The sequence below is a fragment of the Agelaius phoeniceus genome, chromosome 3 (genome assembly GCF_051311805.1).
Source record: "Agelaius phoeniceus isolate bAgePho1 chromosome 3, bAgePho1.hap1, whole genome shotgun sequence".
Taxonomy (NCBI): domain Eukaryota; kingdom Metazoa; phylum Chordata; class Aves; order Passeriformes; family Icteridae; genus Agelaius; species Agelaius phoeniceus.
The window spans coordinates 82,033,591-82,056,354 of NC_135267.1; the positions used below are offsets into that span (position 1 = coordinate 82,033,591).

Sequence of the window (22,764 nt, forward strand, 5' to 3'; positions counted from 1 at the left end):
TGGAATGGTCTCCTCCCTCTGCCAGCCGTGTGGAGTGGTGAGCCCCTAGGGTTGGAGCCCATAGGAGAATGGTGTCAGAAGGAGGACAAAATCGGCCCAGACCCTTGCTCCTGTGAAGAAATTAATCCACCCTACCTTTCTTTAACACTGTAGCTTAGAAATAACAAATAACACTGCCCCTCAGCAGCAGAGGCCTGAGGACTGTAGTTAACATCTACCAGCACTTTGTGCTGAGACTATATACCTTTTTGGCAACACACAAGAAGCATATTATCATTGTTACTATCATCATCATCATCATCATCATCATCATCATCATTATCTTTTGAAGGATGTGGAATTAATGGACTTAATGCTATCAACAGTAAATAACTACTGATTTTAAACATGCAGAGTACCCTCTAAGGCAGAACTTTGGTTCTTTATTACTTGCATTATAACAGAAAGATTTCAGTCATCTGAAGAAGCTGAACAAGGACTTGTGTTTCAAGTGACCAACCACAGATTACAAACAGACACTCTGCAGTGAAATGTTCATAGATATAAGATTTATATTCAGTGATTTAGTCACTATTTTGTGAACAATTCTGAATAGCAAATATCTTTGTATGCTTCATGGTCCATTCACAAACAAACAAGTTAAATACAGTGGATAATCTATTCATAGCAGATAACTCCTGGAACTCTCATGCTACATGGTTTTAAACCTGATCATCCAACTGTTCCCCTGGAGGGAAATCCTTGTGCATAAACAAGTAAGACTTCAAAAGGTGTGATCTTGCATTATCAGCACAATGCAGGATTTTTTTTCTGATTTGAAGCACTTCAGCTCTTCCAGAAGGCTCAATCTTCCAAACTCAAGAATTTCTGGAAGCAGCAAGTGATCTCATTACTTTTAGCATAGGGCTGTTTTCATGACCTAGAAGAAAAACAATACTACTTAATTTCTAAACTTGGGCATAGATATACATAATAAAGTAGATTCTGAGGAAAACTTTGCTCTGGCCTTTGGGTTTTGAAACAAGTACAACCATTAGCCTATTCTGGCAGATGCAACATGCACATATGATTTATTATCACTCATGGGCAATCCATCATGCTCCTATCTGTCCTCCTCCCTTGACATCCTCTCATTATGAAATGTTCTCCCAGCACTCCCTCTTCTGTGCTTGACTCAGCCTTCTGCCTTTGCTTAACATGTTTTTATGAGCTAAATCGTAATTGTTAAAATTGACTCTTAGAGCAGTTAATGCCATGGGTCTTTAGTGTTTGAAACATTTGTTGTGCCTTCAGGATATCTCATGGAAAAGTAGACTGCAAACCAACTGTAATATAGCTGCCATTTTCCCCTGTTCTCCTAGGAAAGTTATTATTGTCCTTTCCAATTGGTCTGGAAATAAAACCTGAATACTAATTTATTAGAGTTACAGATCTATATTCATTCAGGATGCACCACAAATAGCAAAAGAATTCATTCAAAAATACTTTTGACTTCAAGCTGAGTTAGGAAACTGACATTTAAGAAAATATGGGCTGTACACACCTCATATTTCATCTATGGATGATGTTTAGTTTAAAACTTTAATATAGAAAAAGAAGTCAACATACTTGCTTTTCTAAGCAACTTTATGTTTCAGAATTCTTTATTTTTTAATCAAAAAAAAGGAGAGAGAAAATACTCTATTTTGAAGAAGGAAAAAAAAGGGTAACAAATTGGTTACAGAAATCAAGGTACACCTCTTACATCTTCCAGATCCATAGAGTAAAAAAAACCTTGGATGGAGATTGCAAATTGAAAGATAGTGGCAATGATAATATGAATAACGACATACAAAAAAAAAAAAGAAAAGAAAGAAAGAAATGGAAATGAAAGAAATGGAAATGAAAGAAATGAATAGAGAATATAAATGTAAGAAGTAACTTGGAACTTTAAAATGAGCTCACTGGAAACAGAAATGGAAAAACCATTGGACTGGAACATTGAATGACAGGGATGGAAGAGGAAAGCGTGGAGGAAACCTTGGTGTGCACACAACTGAAGTGCTTTCAGAAACACTTAAACAGGAGGATATTAGCTGGCTTAATTCAGGAATTATTTTGAGTTACTAAAGAGAACAGAAGGGCTGATTATAAAAAGGTTCAGCTTTGTGGATAATATTTAAATGTTTTCCAGTACTGCAATACACAGCAGGAAAATCTATTGCTGTTATGTTAGACACACTGCATAATAATATGAAACTTTTCAAGGAAACTTTTCAACAGCTAATGTTTCTGGCAAGGGAAGGGGATTGGGGCAGGGAAAAAACCTGTTCAAGAAGAGAAAGAACTGGGTATTTTACCAAGATGTGAGTTGTGAAATTAGAAGTGATCAAAAACCAATAGTTTGCAGTTGCAATTTTCAGGGATGTGACAGAGATAGAGAGTGAAAAAATCTGGGTTTTTTGTTTGTTTTTTCAATAGGACCAAGTCCAAATCAGCTCCTTACAGTTTGTTGGAGAATTAGAACCAAACCTGCTGTTTCTACCTCAGAAGACTCTGACAGTGCTCCTTTTGATTTCTGTGTCTTCCCCATTTGAGCATGGCTAAAACAACAGCAGGATATTTCCAACTTGGCTTCCTCTTCCTTTCATCCGACTCTCTTTTTTCAGCTATTTCTCTGGTCCCCTGAAATACCAGGACTCATGGATCTAGGCCATGATCTGGGGTCAGATGAGAACCAGCAAACAAAAATAAGTAGCAAATAACATTGGTTGAACCAAATCCAGTTACATTTCAAGATTTTTTTCTGTTCCTCCAAAGAGGAAGATGCAGCAATGAGCCAGAAAGAAAAAGGAGTTATTGTGTTTGGATATTATTTCACTGGCAGAAATTCACAGAGTGGGATTAATAAAGATATCAAAATAAAGACATTTTATGCCGTATTTACTGTTACAGATTTAATCTATTTAATTTATAATCCATTTAAATTTCCAATTCATCCGCATATTGTAAAATTTCTAGGCATTATGTAAAGGAGTACTGCCTAATAATGGAGTGATCCAAGGAAGAGGGGCTGAAAGTCTATTATACATCTATTTATTCTGACCACAGGAGCTGTGCTTTGGTGAGCATTCAAGGACACTGAAACTTTCCCTCAAGGCTACCTCAGTTATTTTGCACAGGGCTCCATGGTGTAATATGGGTCCATCCCATGCAAGCTCCTTTTTGTGTAAATCCAGACATCACATGATTGTCACAATTTATATCCCCTGACACTACTGATTTTTGGAAAAGCAATTGAAGGAATTGCCTGACACGCTGCCTGGGTATGGTAATCAAATAAATGTGGGTTTGGCCTGGTGTGGCAAAGAAAAAAGCAGCTATCTGGAAAAGTCATTCTGTCTAGGAAATGAGAATAAACGTTTTAATTGACAATTTAATTGTCATCAGGGAGGTCCATGCCCTGCTTTTGAGTGATTGAAAACATTTTGACATTTTTTTCATTCTAAAATAACAAAAAAAATACACCAAAAAAACCCAACCAACCAAACAAACAAAAAATCACTCTCTTCCTGACAGACTTCCTAGAGGGATTTTTTTGAATCACTTTATGAAAAAATTTTGATACACCTGTGGGAAGCAGTGAGAAGTGAGGAAAGATTTAATGCTTCATTGCACTTCAGGGTATCTGCAGGAGACATCTCTAAAATTACCTTATCTTATGAGTAGTGCCTTTAAATGTTGTAGTAGTAGCATTCACATCACCAGAGATCAGGAGCAATTTCATTCCCACACCCCATTACAGATGATCAGTGCAGAAAAGTCTGAATCCCAGAAAAGAGAAAATGTACTGTCAGTGTCTAAACATCAAGCAACAACATCCTGGCTCAGACAGCAGCATTAACCCTCTCTACCCTTCCAACAGAAGCTTGGCCTCACTTTACTTCTTTACACCTTCCTTTTTTCTTGCTAGCCCTGTGACATATTTTTTTGATTTTCTTTCTTTTTCTCCTTTTTCTCTTTTTTTTTTTTTTTTGTGGTGTTTTTTTGTGGGGTTTTTTTTTGGGTTTTTTTTTTTTTTTTTTTTTTGTTGTTGTTGTTGTTGTTTTGTTTTGCTTTTGCTTTTGCTTTGGTTCAGGGCTTTGTAGTAGTGTTGTGAAATGTTGAAATGCTATTATTGACCATTATTGTGTACTCAGGCTGTTTCCAATTTTCTTTTTGTTCATTGGGTCATTCCTTTTTTTTCCTTTGAAAACTCCTTACAAGCTGTTTATTTGTCCTTAAACTAAAAATACAGGGAGCTGTCCAGGTGAGTAAGTACAATAACCCATTGGTGTGGACATTGTACATGAAATGGCCATCCCATAAAACTTGAGAAATTTTTATTTTTCAGTTTGATCTCCTGGCTAATTTACTGCGTATATTTTCTGTTTTACTTCATGGAGTTTATTTTCAGGGCTTGGCTGAAATTGTCAGCATGGACAATTTCAGTACTAATTAGCTTATTAGCAAAGCTGAAGTGGCAAAGCCCTTAGATAATCTCTGTTAGACAATTTTTAACACTTAAAAAGTTTTTACAATCTGTAGTAATATGTATGTAAAGAAAAATTAGCTTAAATTTTGTAGGCATTTTTCACAACTCTTGGTTCTAATAAATTGTAAATATTACTTTTCCTGGTTTTGTTTCCATGTTTTGGGTTTTTTTCAATCAAGGACACTCAGGCCAGTTTAAAATTTTGTTTGGTTCTACTACTCTGAGCTCTGCCTTAATTATAATGTCTATCCTAAAAAGGCTTTAGTCAGGGACTATCTTTTTGATATGAAATACTTTTTGACATTATATGATATGATTGTTATTATGTGATATATAGGAGCTATATGTTAATAAAATATTATAGTAATCACTGAATTTCAGTATTTTGGCTATGCTTTCTGATTTGATACGACTTGATAACATTTTGTGAAATAGTGAAGAAATAAACAAAAAAAGCTTAAGAGAACACTTTCATAACCAAAAGTAGGTGTTGTTTTTATTTAATTTTGAGCAAGCTCAGCTTGCTAATTGTTTAAATTATCGTAATTATCCAGTCCAAAAGGGTGAAATGGGAAAATCTGAATTGCCCTTTCTTTAAATTAAGGTTTTCACTGAAAATGTGCTGTGTGTTTGCACTGATGATGCATAAATGTTGCCTCTAATAGATCAAACCACAGGAGATGTTTAAAAGCACTCAGTGTGGGCCTAACTAGTGAACACAGTGAAAGAATTTTCCAATAACTTCAATGCCTGCTGACCTGGGTCACTGCCAAGTGCTTTAGAAACCCTTGCTTTCAGACTTTTTCTAACTAATAATTAATGTTTATTACATCGGTTCTTATACCTCACCAGAAAAATCAGCACTTCTGCTGCTTATTCAACAAAATGCCTTATGCAAATAGATTTAAATTCATAATTTATTTGAATATATTTTCAGGACGCTACATCTTAGGAGCTTATTGGATTTGTTTTCCATATAAGCCATTGAATTCCATGACATCCTCAGAATTGAAAACATGCTTCTGCCTCTTAAATCTGATGAAATGTTACCACCACTAGGCATGATTTCTGTCACATACGATCTGGAGCAATGGACTAACCTGAGTCACTCAGCTCCTCTCTCAGCCTCCCACACCTGAACTGTTTTTTGTAGTAAAACCTGAGTTTCAGTGTTCTTGTTTATAGAACTTTCAAAGCTAGCAACTTCTGCTTATTTCAAAGTTGAAGCAAATTACTCTTGTTTAAAAAGAATGTAAAACATATTTCCCAAATAATAAATGCTTTGTATTTCCTTTAAAAATTGAAAATCAAAATCAAGTTGTCCGTATGTTGCTGCTGTAAAACATTACATTTTTTCCATTAAAACATTTTTCCACACTAACAATTTTTTCTTTAATCTTCCATGGAAACAAAGTTTACTTACTGACCAACTTTCTACTGACTTCTTCCCAGAGCTCTACATGTCACAGTTTGAAACAGGTGAGGTATTGTACAGCAAGTGGGGTCCAGAGAGAGGAGGAGAGAGAATCTCCTGCAATGAGAAGTACATCTGTGTCCTCCCGTGTCATACCCAGCATTTATCCTCCTACCAGGGGCCATAATCTCACATCTGATGAGGTACCACCAAAAATTCAGGGCAAAATAGGGCTGGTTCTTCAAGAAAAGTCACAGAACTTTCCAAATATTTTTAGTGCACATGTTTCAGAAGGAGGGAGGTACAAACATGTGCAGACTACATTGAACAGTAAAAGAAAGAGCTTTTTTCCAGAAATACTTTTGCAGTGGGTCCTTACAGAATTTTTAGGTGTTTTAAGGAAAAAAATAGGCAAACAAATTTGCTGAATGAGAATTAAAATATCATGTAACAGCTATCATAATAAAACAGTGACTTAACTGCTTTATTACCAAATGCTAGTAACTTTGTTCAACCACTTGAAAAATATAATTACCATTTGCTCATATACTAATCATTTGTTTTTTCACATTAATATTCTGACCTGGAAAAAAGTCTCTTTTTTTTCCTGTTTTTAATGATCTTATAACTGATGATTTTTTCCCAAATTAGACAGATTATTCTAATTTGTGGAATCACATCTACAAATCTACAAATAAAAGAAAAGCTTTTTTTTTTTTTTTTTCAGGCAGAGCCCAAGTTTTTTAAAAAGCCAACAAGTCAAAAAAATGTGGTTGCTGTTTCTCCATTGCAAAGGACTGGAGATGTCACAGATCCCTGTGTCAATGCCCTGCTCTTCCTGTCAAGAGGAAGCACAATCCACTGTGCTGCAGTTGGTGTTGCTTTTAACAGCCCCAGTGGAGAGAATTCTTGCCCACCTGATACTTCCAGGAGAAGCTGTGAGTTGAAATGTCAGCCTCCACAGCAAGAAGCACCTCCTGTAAATTCTCATCAAGGTTTGGCAACACAAGCTGAGATTTAGCTTGAAGGCAGCGAGGACACCCTTCTTTCTCCCACACATGCTAAATTCAAGGGTTCATCCTCAAGAAGCCCCTGGAGCCTCATGGTGCTGTGAAGGCCACACTCAGTAGTGCACTTTAGGGCACTGAGCTTGCTTCAAAGGCCAACTGAATCTCCACCAGAGCAGGCTGCTGGAGACCTAACTGGCATCATTGAAATGCTCTGCTAATATGAATTTAGCTGAATTTTGTTCTGAAAATACAAAAAAAAAAAAAAAGCAAACTCAGAACAATCATCACAAAATATTTTAATGGGATATTTTCAAAATTCTCATTATTCCAAGGTCCAGCAGCCACTAGATTCCTAATTCTTCCAATCGTTGGCGTTTGAAAAGTCTGATACTGTCTTGGGGTCTTTCAGGTGGAAACAAAATTATTGAGCCTCCTTTGAGAGCTAGAACCCAAAACCCAGCTGCCTGCCCCTGGGACCCAGTTCTCTCAGTCATTGTGCTGTGTGGTTTACTACCTGAAGAGACAATTATTGAATTGATAGCCTGTAAAATGAAAGGACTTAATATAACTTTAAGACAGAAAGCTCACTCAGCGCAATGCTCCTGTAGCTTCTTTTCCATGCTATGGAAATTTATAGTTTGCCAGTATGTCCTAAAAGTTTCTTCCTCAATTCTCCCTAGTAAGTCACCCTGGGATATGCTCTTTATACCTGGCATATCTTATTCTGTCTCTGGTGATCTTCCATTATTTTTTTTCTTCCATTCTTACAAAAGGTAGGAAAAGATCATAGGGGAAAATTTTCACAAACCCTTAGAAGGTTGTGTGTGTGTGTGTGTGTATGCAAAGTTTCATCCTATATATTCTGAAGGTATTTTGTAAATCTTTGCGGGACACCTCTCTTTCTTCTCTTGATTATTTTTTTTCAGATATTACAGGTTATAATAGACCTGTTTACCAGAGCAACTGAATAAGTAAAGCTTTTCTTGTGCAACTAAACAGAACACCTATGGGACAGAATGCACCTCTTGTTTAGTACATCAAATATTTCCTGTGTTAGTGACAAGGAAAAGAAATAATTGCCTGCAAAAAATGTCATGTAGTCCTCAAGTAATAACTAATATATTTAACATATTGTAATAACTGAAAATTCTAGGAAGAGGTTTGTGATCCAGAAGAAAGATCTTTAAAAATCTTTAATCTGATACATCTATTTCATCCTCCCAATTTGTGGTTAACTGCTATTCAAGTTATATGCACAATGAAAAAGGTTATCCTGAAAAGGATTTTTTTTTATTATGTTTTCCAAAGTTTCATGATTTTTCTTATTCAAATTGTGAAAAATGCCTAAACCCTTTTCATGTTCTTCTTTCAAATTGTTATTCATAAATTGAAAGCCTCAATTCCTCCTGTAAATTTCTTCCACCCCCTTCTTTGAGATTGTAGGTCTTAGAGCAACATATTGTTTTTACTTAAAGTGAAATTCTGCTTAGTATTAGCATTAGAAGGTGTCTGTGAATTTGTGAAATGCCATTTTTATAAGAGACAGAGAAAGAATCTTGATATTTTTTATACTGGAGGAGCATAGAGGCTACAAAACCAGCCATTGTTGGAAAAGGGGGGTTTAGTCTTAGGTAAGGGAAGAAAAAAAAAAATTTTGCTAAGAAAGATATATAGAATACAGAAAAATTAAACTGGATATGTGGAAAATCTTCTAATAAGTCCAGAGCACTGAAATGACTATTCAAGGACTTTCCTAAAATTAGAAAAACATGCAAGGGGAAAAATGGATCTGCCTGGGTGGGAAACCTTCAGTGTCCCTTCCCACATTATGATTTATGATATTTATTTGACATAGTAAATCTAATTTAATCTCACAAACCTTACTATACCTCTTTCATTCTATGATATTTGTCACTTTTTGTCTTCTTCCACATCTCAAAATTCTCAGCTATTCCAGTGAGCCATTGTCTGTTCAGAGGCTCATAATTCACAAAATCTCTTTCTTCCCACCTTCCAGTGTGACAAAAAATATTTAGAATCTTCTTTTTATGTGTTAGCCTAGCCCATTTTATCTTAGAAGCTGCCACATATATTTGTCTTGGTTGTGCCTGTATTCCACACAAGACTTCCCTTCATTTATGCTGTGGTAAGTCGCTTGCACTAAAAACAAAATCCAGCATAACTGAATCACACGAACTGAGGAAACATATTGTTTGTTGGAAACTACCAAAAATTGTTTTGTTTTATTTAGAAAGAATGCTGTTTAAACCATCCATCTATGGGCCTTTGAGCAACTCTCTAGGCTACTTCTAAGGGGTCTGTTAAAGATAATAAAAACAAATAAACCTACTCATTGACAGTAGACAGAACATCCATGTACAGGGATGTATTAGGAATGTTTCAGAGGATTTGCAAATTAAAAGTCTTTACATGAGAGTATTACACCTCCAGCTTTCATTTTTGTTTGTAAATATTAGGGCATAACTTCCAATAGATCTTTATCCTTGACAGCCCCTCATGATTTAGCAGGACAGGTACAGTTTATGAAGCACCTGCAGCCTGGGGGAACTGGATGAAACCAATCTGGGTCTTGCATCAAAAACACAAACCTGTGGGTTTCTGCTCCCACTCCTACTCATGAGAGAAGGCAAGGATGGCTTGTCCCTGGAAGTGCCCTGACACCCGCTCACTTCCTGGCGAGACAGACAGCTGCTTCTCTTGGCTCTCCTAGACAATACTTCTGATCTTTATATAACTGAAGGGACCTGGGATGGAGGCTTCCTGTGGCAAAAGGAAGATCTGACTTTAGAGAAAAACAATGCCAGAAGCAGCATCATGAGTCTCTGTGCATGGCTCCAGTCACAGACATAAATGCGCATTTCTGACTGTGTATGGACACACTAGGACAACCAGAAGACTGAGGTTTTCTGTCCTGTTCTCAAGGCTGCTATTAATGGAAAACAAGAACAGGAGTTCTGTCCTGAAACCTGGCTATGAAACATTCAAGAATACACAAAGAAGAAAGATTTTTACACCTGCTGAGCTAAACATTAGTAATTTATATCTTCTGGGACAACAGAACATTTTAATTTCCAAAAACCCAAGTTTGAAGTTGAACTGTTAAATTTTGATGGGGTTTTCAAAGACATAACTAACCATTGTAATGGTTCTTGAAGAAAAGAAGTTCTTTCTTTGAAACCATGTCCTTAAAATAAACTGCTGTCTCCTAGTCACAATTAAGCTTTTTAAGTATGCCAATTAGACTGTATCTTGTTCTTAAGAGATTTTGATTGCACTTCTGAGAAAGTGATTTGAGAATCAAGTCAATTCTCAGAAGAGGCTCAAGAAGCTTTTAAAATAATTTTTCTAATGCATGAAAGCACAATCTAAATGGATCTGTGTTTTCACATAAGGTCTTTTTCCTTAATGTATGATGTATTAAGCAATACTACTCATAGTTATAATTCAAATAATTTTAAGAGGCACCAAGAAGTTTATTCAAAAGGTGGTAGGAAAAAAGCACCCACTTGAAATCTTTCTATAGAGCAAACATCCCTGTAAAACTTTTTTTTCAGCTTTCAGATGACAGCTTTTAACTGCTGGTATTTTTGCTTTGCATTGCAAACAAGCTTAAGAGCATGTGAATATATTTGCACTGTAAAGGTGAAGATTTTCAAGGGTTATTACCATTTAAAATTTTGCTTTAAGAAGGCAGAGAGGATCAAGATGGAAAGAAGGATTCATGACATCAAGAGCTCAACCTGCCTATCTGCAAGAGAGCCTGGAGGTTCACAGATATGAAGACCTCTCACTCCAGATTGTGTTCCACCAAAAGGTAGCTTGGGAGGCAGCACATCCCAGGACTACCATTTCCTGGCTGCCAGGACTTCAGGGAACTCTCTGATTTAATTTTTCACTCAAAAAACCCCTGTTTTCTCAGTGTGGAAACTGGGGGTTTTTTTATATGCAGCTTACATAAAATGTGTAGGGAGCTTCACATGAAAAAAGTGTTTTCAATCTGTCTACACTTGTTATATTTTAAACAGCTGGCTTTTTCTTTCTAGGTTCTGTGAATAAAATTCACCAAAGTGAATGAAATACCTGAAAGTGAGTGCAGAATTGTAGTGCAATACAAATGTCATGAGTGTCAAAAAGATATAAGAAATATTATGGTGACATTGTAATATGTGGTTGTAATAAAGTCCTTATGCAGCTATGGCCCCTTGAACTACAGAAGGTCTCAGAATAATACAACACACACACACACACAAACCTTCCCCCATTATAAACTTGGTCTAAAAAACACATTACTTCTGAATGATTCTTGCTAATAGTGAACAATGTCCACTTGGCTCAGCAGTCCCACTGGCAGTGCGAGCTCACACGACCCTCAGCTCTCACCGTCTCCCATCTCACTGCCTTCTCACACTCCTGCAACCCCTTCAGCCCTGCAGCCCACATTGCTGCAGAGGAGTGGTGTTGTTTGGCCTGCATCTCCATTTTCATCAACTCTCAGCCCATTTTGCAGAATTTTTTTATAATTAGTATCAAAATCAATGCAAAAAGTAGAGTTAGAAAATGTTTTGCATGTCATCCTTTCCAATGCCAAAGTTTCTGACATAACACAATAGCCCTGAAAATTTAACATTTTATCCTCTGTAGGAGCATTAAGGCACTCCCCTGGTAAAACCCAGCTGGCAATTTGGCTGTAATGGGGTGCTGAAGGATTATAGAAGTAGCTGTATTATGCTGCACAAATACTCAATTGCTATTTGCATGAATTTTTTAATTAAACTGTCATTAAGAATTACAAACAAATCTGAATGTATTACTGTGATCCTACATGGAAGAGACAGAGAAGATGGGAAATAAAAGCTGTTTCGTGCTGAGGATAAATTTCTAAAATAAAACATCCAATATCTCAGCCCAAAATCATAAAAAAGGAACAGCCCAAACATGTGCTCTTATTCAAATCTAGGTTATGTTGGTTCAGTGCAAAAATCTATTAAAAAATTAAAGAGACAGGAGAAACCCATGTGAAACACACACAAAGTATGGGAAAAAAGGTCACAAAATGACTGCGATGTCTTAAAAAAATATTTATATGGAAGCCTTTCCTCTTTTTCATATATTTCCTAATATGTGTTTTGCACAAATTGATTAGTACAGATTAGTACAGATTTGAAATAATTAAATAAAGTTGAAATAAATATTGGAACATAATACAGGCATGGCTTCAAAACAATCTTAATTAGTTAGTTGATACCATGGTAAGACATGCACTACTAAGACTCTTATTACATAGTTTCCCATCTGTGTTTTATTTAAGCTATAATTTCTTTCTTGTTCCAGTAACGATCTACTCTGTTTCCATCAGGAATGTGTTGTTCCAATTAAAAAAACACTGTGCTTATATTTATCTTTGTTACAGGCAATGGGTTGATACTTCAATTCTCTCACCAACTTTCAAATTATCTTTATAAGGAGTATCAATTTTTTTTTACTTTATTTCTGAGACCACATTGTCTACGTTTAATTACAGATGTAATTTTACATCATTATTTTCAAACCTGGGCTTTTGGAGACAGCTTTCTGTTTTTCAGGGTATTTTTATATTATTATAATTCACTGATTTTCCATAGCTGTAACCAACAGCATTTTCTTTGAGGTCAATAAAACGCCAGTATCTGTACAAAGGAGCTAGCTATTTACATGCAAACATGGGCAGCATCCCACCACTTCAAAACAGAAAAAGAATCAGTGCCTCTGTTAACCTCTTTTCTCATTTTATTCATGTAGCATTTCAATTAATTTTGCTTTATTCAGTTAACTCTTGGTTGAGTTAACAGATTTGTCCCTAATAAGGTTCATGTGGGTGAGTGGCAATGTGGAGGGATGATGTGATGTGTGCAGTATTTATTTTAGCATTGAAGGAAAAATTCAGTTAAAAAAATGTGGCTCGTATTAAGTGTTGGTAATGGCAGAAGACAGGAGTATTTTTTGACCTCCTGTGAGTTCCACTGTTGTGTGCCAGTTTCTGAGAATTTCATCTCCTTAGGCTTGAATTTCCTTCTAGTCCCTTGATTTCAGTGTTCTGGTGGAACATTACAGTGCCAGGAGCCTACTGAGCAGGTTGTGCCAGCCTGGGGGGCTGCAGGAAACATCAGGGCTGGGCCTGGACCCTGCCTGGACAGCCAGACCTGGCTGTGGGGTTGGGCACCCTGGGCAGCTTCCCCCTCTGGCAGGGGGGGGACAGGGGACATGAGATTTAATACTAAAAAGTGAATGGCAGCAACTTCAATTATTGCAGTGACCTTTTGGAAACCACAAATGTCAAAAGGAGAGATGTATTTTGTGGGTGAAGTCAGGGCTATTTCAGAGCTGGAAGAGGTGAAGTACCTGCCTATTTCACATATTCCTGATGTTATAATGCCTTCTGTTTGGGCAAAGGAGCACACCACCATCTGCTACCCTCTTTAAAACTTACAGCATCTGCTTTCCAGATGTGTTGCCAGTGCATCTGGCAGCAAGGTGAAGCTCACCCAGGCTCCTCAATCAGGAACAGTTGCTGCCAGAAGCTGTAGTGGGGCCTCAGAGACATGGCAGGGAGAGCAAAGCACCAACACCTCCCTCCTGTGACTGACAGGAACCAAAAACTCTTCCTGACAGAGAAATATCTCTTTTCCGATCCATGCTACATGACACAACACAGTGAGAATCTATTTCATTTGATATTCTATAAGTTGCTACAACTTTAAGCTAATTTGAAGCTGTGAATAACATCATTTTCTCCTAAGAGAACTAAGTAAATGATCATTTTTAGCCTTTTATTTACAGCATTTCAAAAAAAAGCCCTCAGCTTTACCTGCATGAACAGTCACACTAAAATTCTCCAGGCAGTTTGCAGGCATAAGGATCAGTACCTGCATGGCTTCATACTCAGTGTTTGCAGAACCCCTTTAACAGCAAGGAGAAAGGGTTAGGAGGTAATTTTTTACCTGAATTCATGTAAATCAGGCATTTCTGGTGTATTTTGCTGCATATTTAAGCATTTCAGAGAGTCATAGAATCGTTAAAGTTGGAAAAGGTCCTCAAGATCGTCAAGCTCAACCATCAACCCCTGCAGCACCACCATGTTCACCATTAAACCCTGTCCTCAAGTACCACACCCACAAGGTTTTTTTGAGTACTTCCAGGATGGTGACTCCACCATTTCCCTGGGCAACCGGCTCTAATGCTTTACAACCTTTTACATAAAGAATTTTTGCCTAATATCGAATCCAAAACTACCCCAATGCAACTTGATGTTATCTCCTCTTGTCCTGTCATCTAAATCCTATTTTCATTTGACAACAGAATAATTAAGATGCAGAAGTACCTTTATGAAACAATTTTTATTATAAGTTAGCTTTTGTTGTTGCTGCTTTTGGAAAAAAAGTACAAACATATTCACACATTTTGTATTAGCAAAAATAGCTCTGGTATGGCATGACCTTTGAATACTGTGAAACAATAATTATGAGAGAAAAAAAAATGCAATCATTTAATCAGCTGCAGTTTTCTGTATTTCCTTAAATCACACATATGTTTTCACTCCAAATATGAATAAAGATGAGGTGAGTGCTCATTTTATGCACATCATTTCAGCCTTTCTTAATGAGCAGGCTTATTTTCAGTGCAATTTATGATTTCTTTTTCTTTTGAAGTTTTACAGGTAAGAAAATAGAACAAAAAGCATCACTTTCCAAAACTGCTGTGGCACGTTTTAATTGAACAGCTGTATAGCAAACTTGCTGCACATGTTCAGGCAACAGCAACATGTTCATAAATCCCATTAATTCCCTTCCCCTGAGGTCTTTGCTCACTGTTTGACTGATAAAGTTCAAATTTTATTAGTTATGACAGATCAGGCTTTGATTTTCCTCTCTCTGGGGAAATGCCATCCTGTTATTTTAAGGCGAACTGTTCAGTTCAATTTAAAAACTGCCTTAAGTTCTCATGACTGTTAATGCAGGGCAGCTTTTTAAGTCAAAAACTTCCTCACTTTCCCTGACAGGAGGGTTATATTGATTATGAAAAAAAATTAAGATAGTAGATGTAATGTACAAGGGTCCTCCCAGGGATTCAGTCCACAATACCTGGAACACCCTGCTTCCCTGGGCTTCAAAAACATGCACCACAGAAAGATGTGCAAATAACTTTCTCTTTTCCCTTCTCTTTTAACTTGTTTGGATTTTATCATTTTTAGTATGATTCCTCTGCAAATTCTTAGATATCCAGCCACTACTGTGCAGTTGGGTGCAGCTGGGAAGTCCCAGTTTGTGATGTTTCTGCCCTGGCTTTGCTTCTCTTCTGTTATACATGTGTACCTACAGGTTCACCCAAAAAGCTGAGCCAGAATGTGTAGTGGGAGAATAAAAGTCCAACCTTATCTAATCACGGATTTCTGAAAAGCCATTTCTCAAAATGAAGTAGTATAGATTGTTCTTGAAATCCCCAAACTGTGGATTACTAAAAGCTGCTCTGGGACAAATAAGAGAAATGAGACTATCATTGTATGTGACCATGGGCAGACGTCAACAGTGAATCAAAGCTGGAAAATTCTGTGCTCCTCATTTTTAAGACCTGATGAGTTTCAGTCATCAGTTGCACTGATTAGTGGAAATAATTTTGTGTCCCAGGAAAGTTTCAGAATTTTTCTTTTCAGCCCCACTACTGCTTTGCTACACACTTGTAATACTTAATGTAATAGATTTATAGCATTTCTCCATTAGTAAAATTGATCATTAAACAATTGATCCTATAGAGCACCTTGTAACACCTGATGTTAACTTCCCTCAATTAAAAAAAATGGACTGTGCTCATATTTTTTCACAGCTGAGCTGTTTGAAAGGAATTGAGGGTACATTTCACACCATGGGATCACTTCATAGAGTTTTAAAATGAACCTTATTATTGGCTTTTTAAAAAATATTCATAATTTACATTGACCTTTTTCCCACAGACTGCCATTATTTCTATATGCTCAAAAAATTGCAGTAGATTAGAGGCAGATAGTATTCTTTTAAAGAAAAATTGCTGCTGTATCTTTGAATTATCTCAAATCTCTGCAAATTGAATAATTTTGTTTTTAAAGATCAATTTTATTGCTAAGATAAGTCTTAATTTTCTGCAGTTCTCTGAAGCATCAGCTCTGATTTTTCAAAGCATATATATAATGTTTTCTAACTTCTTGATCTTCAGTAAGCGGAATGATATTACTATTATATTCATCATGAAAAGTAGCATAACAGTTTATTTATGGGGTAACTGAAATAAGAATGACAAGCAATCTAATGACAAGAATTTGAAATTCAGTGTGGGACCACCACACAGCTCTGTTTCACTGGTGAGTGGTGAGAAATTCCCTTCCACTGAGTCATTAGTGGCTTATACATGCCTGAATTATTTCAGAAGTTCACTAAAATGTTAATTATGTTTTTAAAAAGCTCTTTTTGCCTTATGAATGTTAAGGGTCTTTCAAAGTGATGCATATTCTCAGGGAAGTACAATCAAAGCCAGAAATAATAAAAATGCTATCCAAGCCCCATGAATCCTCAAAATTACTCACTTGTCTTCAGAATTAATTCTAAACATGAAAATCCACTATTAGAAAGCTCTTGGAATAATCACAAGAGATTTGTGCCAGAATTAAACCAAATTGATACCTGTCCGGTGCTGATATGCTCCTGTCAATCATCTTTGTCAGTTTTTCCTACCCTTAGACTTGCTATCAGGAGTGTCACAAAGCTTGCACAAAAATGTCTATATTTTTCAAGTCAATGCAAGAAAAAGAATTGTAGAATCATTAAGGTTCCAAAAGACCTCTAGGATCTTCAAGTCCAACCTAACATTGCAAGGTTCTCAACTGAACCAAGTTCCCTTGAAAGGTATAAATTGACCTTCACCTACAAATACCTAAGTAGACCAGAGGTAGGTGGTCAGGGCAAGTTTTACTCATCCAGCCTGTCCAGCTCCACATTCCTCACTAGCCATCAGGGCTGGTAGAGTCCAGGACAGAACTTTTGTTCACAAATAAGTGCTGCAAGGGGCAGGAGCTACAACTTCTGTGTTTTCCATGGACACAGCACATATTGTGTCTGGCACTCTCTCAGAAGAGGGACTGTGCAAAGAGATACCACATAGGTGAGTACCAGAATCATGCTCATGACCTGAATCCTCTGGTCTTGTGACCTATTCCACTCTCACTGGCCACAAGTGATGGAAAAATATTAGCTTTCATCCCTATTCTGAGTGCTGCTATGAGTACTTAATCATCTCTTAGATTGATATTTTATCAGATCTCACAAGGGGTTTGCCCCATTTAAAAGAAGGAGACTTACAGAGAATTAGGAAGTGGGAGTGGAAAGGTAGTACACCACGTCAGGGCTTGTAGAGCTCAGATTGCAGTATGTCTGAGTGCAAAAAAATCCCATTCTTGCATGACTGAGGAAAATATAATCAGTGAAATACTGGAAAAAACCTTGCCTAATTACATATTTACACAAAAGAGAGAAATGTCATTGGAGTTTCTCCAGGTTTTTGGTTATATAATACATGTTTAACAAAACTTTCTGATTATAACTGCACATATTTACTCAAGAGATGTAAAAGGCTTCAAAGAATATCTTTCATGCTCCAGGAAAGATTTAAAAAATATTTTAATCATTTACTATTGCTTAAAAATCTGTTGCCTTTCAGTTTATAAATATATTAACAGAATATTGTTTAACATATAAATATTATATAATATTTATAATATTAAATAATTTTCAGTTCATATGTTTCATATAATATTAATATTATATAACAATGCTCTTTGAGTCTCTTTATTATTGCTTTCAGCCATTAATAGCTTGGAACTGAAGCCTGAGTGAGATATTCCTTCTAGAACAGACAAAAATAGACCACAAGGGCTTCAAAATTTTCCTTTCTCCAGGATAATTATCCAGGATAACTGCAGGATTCAGCCCTATGTCCTGTAGAACCAAAATATCTTCATGTATTAACACACAAGAGATGTGATGGCTTTTGGATGACAGAGGCTGTTGTAATGAGAAGTCGCCAAAATAAAAACAAAATCCAAACATAAACTGTTAACAATAGATCAGCAGAGTTAAATAGGAAAAGTCCATCCTGCTGAAAAACAAAATGACTCGTGCCTTTTAAACTTCCCTTCTAAGTATTGGCAAGAAGGCAAAATCCTGAAATGGACCAGTTTTCAAACAGATGTTATTATGGAAATATGGAAACAACCCTAAAGGACAGGTTTCTGGAATATTTTGCTTTTTTTCTTGTAGCTAAATATGATCTTTCCCTCTCTCCATCCCATGGGCTTCCTGCTTCTTGCCCCACACTCTGGACACTCCATTGCATGGTGCAAAGGACCAGCAGACTCTCCCTGCATCCCACATTTCAGCTTCTTTTCTCCTCCTTCCCTGCTTGTGTCACAGCACACAAGCAACCCAGCAGCCTCCCACCCCTTTCTGCTAGACAACCACAGTGCCCTGGAACCATGAGGTCTTTCACCTGTCCCTTTCTCCCTCCCCAGTGACTCCTCCTGGGCTCAGCCATCAGGATGGAGAAGCCAGTGTGTTCTCCTTGATGCTGGCATGCTGGGAAAGCTGCACTCCAGCTTTGAGGTCAGGAGACCTCCAACCCAGGAGGAAAGGGAGGTGTCAGGTAAGAAAGAAGTGTCATCAACACCTGGGGTGTCAGGAAGGTTCAGGAAGAAGCAGGCATCCTGCTCTTTGCCTGATTCCTACAGGAACCAACAAATCTCCACGGGTTGTCTCATTTCTGTGGAGCCAGTATTTTCTGATGGAAGAACTGCTCTATCAATGATTCCTCTTTTTTTCAACCATCTCTAGTCCTGAGATAAATTTAATGAGGTTTTGTAGAAGCATCATGTCCTCACCACATCAAGCAGGGACACAAAGCTGCACCACTGAATCATCTGACGCAATGCAAAATAACTCAGCACAGCAGGGCTTTAGAAGAAGCTCAGGGAACAAGTGACTTGTACCTTCTGTCATGATGAACTCCCAGCTGAAGAGCAACTTCATTTTTTTAGTACAAAAGCACTCTTTAGTCAACAGAACTTGCACACAATTGACAGGGCTACACATTAAATCAAAATTTTTCTTCTCCTAGAGTGTGTACAATAGAGTAGGGTCTTCACAGTAAGTAATGCTAACAACAGTACAAAGGCTTGAGATGATGGGTCTGCATGTCCTCACCAGAGACCAGAGATAAATTTTACCCAAGACAGAAGAAAACTCCCTTTTGCAGAAGCCATTAGCAAATGCATTTCTTGTTTTAATAGATGCACCTCCCTCCCACTTTTTTGCACTCCCTTTAAATATGTTAAATATCCAAATACATTATCAGGCAGAGAAGGATATTAGTCGAATGCTGGTTTTTAATCTGTGACAAATACATTATGCATAATAGATTCCTCTTAATATTTCATAATAATCTTCATTTAATAATTGATCTGAGTCTAATTTGTAATGCTCATTACTCATATGAATTGAGAATGTTTTTCATCTCACACTATAGATCCAGCACGGGCAAAGACAGGAGCCGCGACTGCTGCTCTCGTTGTGTTAATCAGGAGCCAGAGCCTGGAGAGAAGCACAGGTGCAGGGTGAGAAGCACGTCCCTTCCCTGGGAATGTTCAAGGACAGAAATTGCTTTACTGAGTGTGCTCTGACGTATGCTGAGTGCATGTCAGCAGAGTGAAGGGCATGTCTCACGCTATCTGTTCAATTGCGCTGTCACCGCCAGCTCAGGCATGTCTTTCCCTGTGTTGACATGCATGACAAATTGCAGAAAAAGCTCTGACTGCTAATACTTTCTTCCTTCATCCCAGCTTTCAGTGCCGGTGAAATGCAGTTAAGCCTCATGAAAGGGCTGTGCTCATAAATTCTTGCTAGATATGTAATTTTTTGCTACATGCACTGAGACGATCTGTCACGGAATAACTCTGCTCATACCTTGGAATCCTGCATGTTCAATCTATTGTGACAATCACCACTTAAAAGATCGAAGGACTTTTTTCTTACCTTGTAATATTACAACATGCCAACAAATTATTAGTACCTGTGAGGATCTGTTGACTGAACCATAGTTGAATGCAGGCAAATTTTCTTGCTGCAATATGTTTCTGTAGCACAAAATATACCATAGTGTTTGAACCATCAGAGCAGTGTTTGGACACAGGAGGTGAATTATCCGGCCTATTAACAGATGGGCTAACCCAAGGAAACCAGCAATTAGTCATGTAATGAGCAAATATTGGTGGAGGTATTTTAATTTGTAGAAACTATGAAGCAAAAAAATGTGGGAAACTTGTTTCAACAGCTGTGAAGTCATGCTCTTACAGGAGAACTGTGGACATTTTTAAGCCTCAGGTTGTTTCAACAGATGTCTTGCACTCTACATTACTCAAGCAGTAACAGGTCACAATAAGCATGAAAGAAAACCTAGGGTGAGAGGACATGGTAAAGCCCCTGCTGCAGCAGACAGACAGACAGACAGACAGGAGCAGCTAGACACTGCTTGCTGCACCTATGCCCAGCACTGGATGGGACTTCCTCCCTTTTCCACATCTCTGAAATGCCTCAGACCTCACCTAGAGATAGCTAAGGTGAAGCCTTCCATGAACATAATGGGGTTTACTTCAACAAATTTTATGTGAATCTATGCAAACTTCTTTTTAATTATATTCTATATTGTGTAATAAGAGGGATTCTTTTTGTCCAAATAGAGTATTTTAAATTTATTTCCTCTTCTGCTACAAGTTCTTTGCTGTAGGAATTATTTCTTCACATGTGAAGGTGAGACACCTCAGGCACTGAGTTCCAGAATTTTGAGGGAGGCTAATTATATTATCAATACAATAATTTTCAAGCATAGAAACCCATCTGTCCTATAGTATATAAAACAAGTACTTTAGTACTCTCCATCCTTCTTTCCAGGGAAAGACCCTGTTGAGAAATGAAGAGAAAAGAAAGGTTTGTTGAAATAGAAAAACTCTGTCCTCCTCCTCTTCTGTGTCAGCATTGACACAGAAGACCAAAGCCATTCTGAGCAAACTTGTGGTATTACCCACTCTTTTGGTATTTGTATGATAACATGCATGATTTTTTCCAGCAGCAAAAATTATCAATCAAGACCAACAGTGCTTGACCCAAGCAGTCCTGGCAGTACTTGCATCTTTTAAGACCCTGAGTCATGTTCCCCTCTCAGGGTTTTCATTTTTCTGTGCTGATCACCTGCTTTAACTCAATCCTAGTAATTGTGTATGTGTTGCATATAAAACACACAAAAAAAATCTTGCTGTATTTTGGATTGTCTGACACCATAATCAGCTCTGGTCTAAGCTGGGCATGTGACCAGCTCATGACTTTGTCATCATCTCTGACCTGGGCACTTGCATTAGGTCTCCCAAACAGCTGAGATAGATCTGAAAATGGGGTTAGGTGTTCACTGGAAGTTAAATGTCAGAGAGGATAGGGAAGCTTCACAGGAATTTCAAATGCTCTACCTCTAAAAGCCTTACACTGATTAGTCTCCTTTGCTTAAGCACATTCTCAACCCAGGTAATTTGTGTTGCTAATGTAAAAGTTAGAGAGTGGAAAACCTCCAATGCTGAATATGCACAGATGAATCCCACTGTTTCTGTGTGCAGTGCAGAGCAATTCCAGATGGCTTTGATGCATATTAAATGTTTATTATGTTTTCTAAAATTATTTGATTGAGTTTAACAAATTATAACTGAGTATCTGAAAGGAGAGAAAAAACAAACAGATACTCAACTATAACATTTCAAAAAGCTAAGTAATTGTTTGTAATTGCTATTCAGAGATATTTGTTTTCATGTATGGCAAAATAGTTTTGTTGTGTGCTCTCCAACAAGGACTTTGGAAAGCAGCTTCCAGAACAAGGTGTTCCTACTCACTATTTGAACTCCTGGCAAAAAGACAATAGGGATGAGGAAGCCCTTAAAAATAAAGCAGGCAAATAAGGTTCACCAGCCTGCCAGGATAAATGCATTCAAACTGGTTTGTTAAATCTGATCATTTCCCAGTAAGATTGTCTTTATTTTTTTTTTATTTATTTTGGTGCATAGTAAAATATTTCCAAAGCACCAAAGTGCTCTATTCAGAATATTAATTGTTCAAGTTAGTTGCTATGGCTTCTTCTTGACTTCAGAGAGAGCCCCAAGAAGTAGAAGGTCCCAGGTTTTTTTTCATTCCTGCACATAGTGACATGCCTTCATATTGCAGAGGCTCCAATGAAGGCAAACTTGCAGAAGATGGCATGAATATTGGATTAAATCACTTGTGAGCTTGACCTTCATTACAACTCACCATGAATTATGTTCATGATGCTTACCACCCAAGTTAGTCAGACATCTCTCTAACTCTGGTGAATTCTGGTCAAAGTTAGTCACAAAAGTCTTTTTGCTGGGCTGGATCTGAAGTTTTGCAACATCTACAAATTTGTGCTTAAGTATCTAGTCACCCAAGAAAAAACTAAATTTTAGTCCCTCTACTCCTAATCTCCAAATGCTGTGATAACAGGTGAAGCCACTGAAAATTAGTGAAAGAAGAGCAGACAAAACAAATTAAAATTTAACATGAAGTAAAATTCAGTTTGCTTCCAGCTCACCAAAACAATCTTCACATAATCATCAAGATTTAATTAAAATTTCTCTTGCACCTCTTAAACTGCTTAAACTGATGCTTGAGGTTATTTTCCACTTTTCACCTCTTGAATAT

The 22,764-nt window shown here is 37.2% G+C and overlaps 1 long non-coding RNA gene across 2 annotated transcripts in view; it reads right to left on the bottom strand.

The window, feature by feature from the left end:
* Positions 1-428: 428 nt before the first annotated feature.
* Positions 429-22,764, bottom strand: part of LOC143693726 (uncharacterized) — a 33,277-nt gene continuing 10,941 nt past the window's right edge. Inside the window, exon 3 of one of the 2 annotated variants that reach the window (XR_013181664.1) lies at positions 429-919. This is a non-coding gene — a long non-coding RNA (uncharacterized LOC143693726). Of the gene's footprint in view, positions 920-3,687; positions 3,804-22,764 lie in introns of those variants that run through there. The other variant, XR_013181665.1, reaches the window with a different exon arrangement.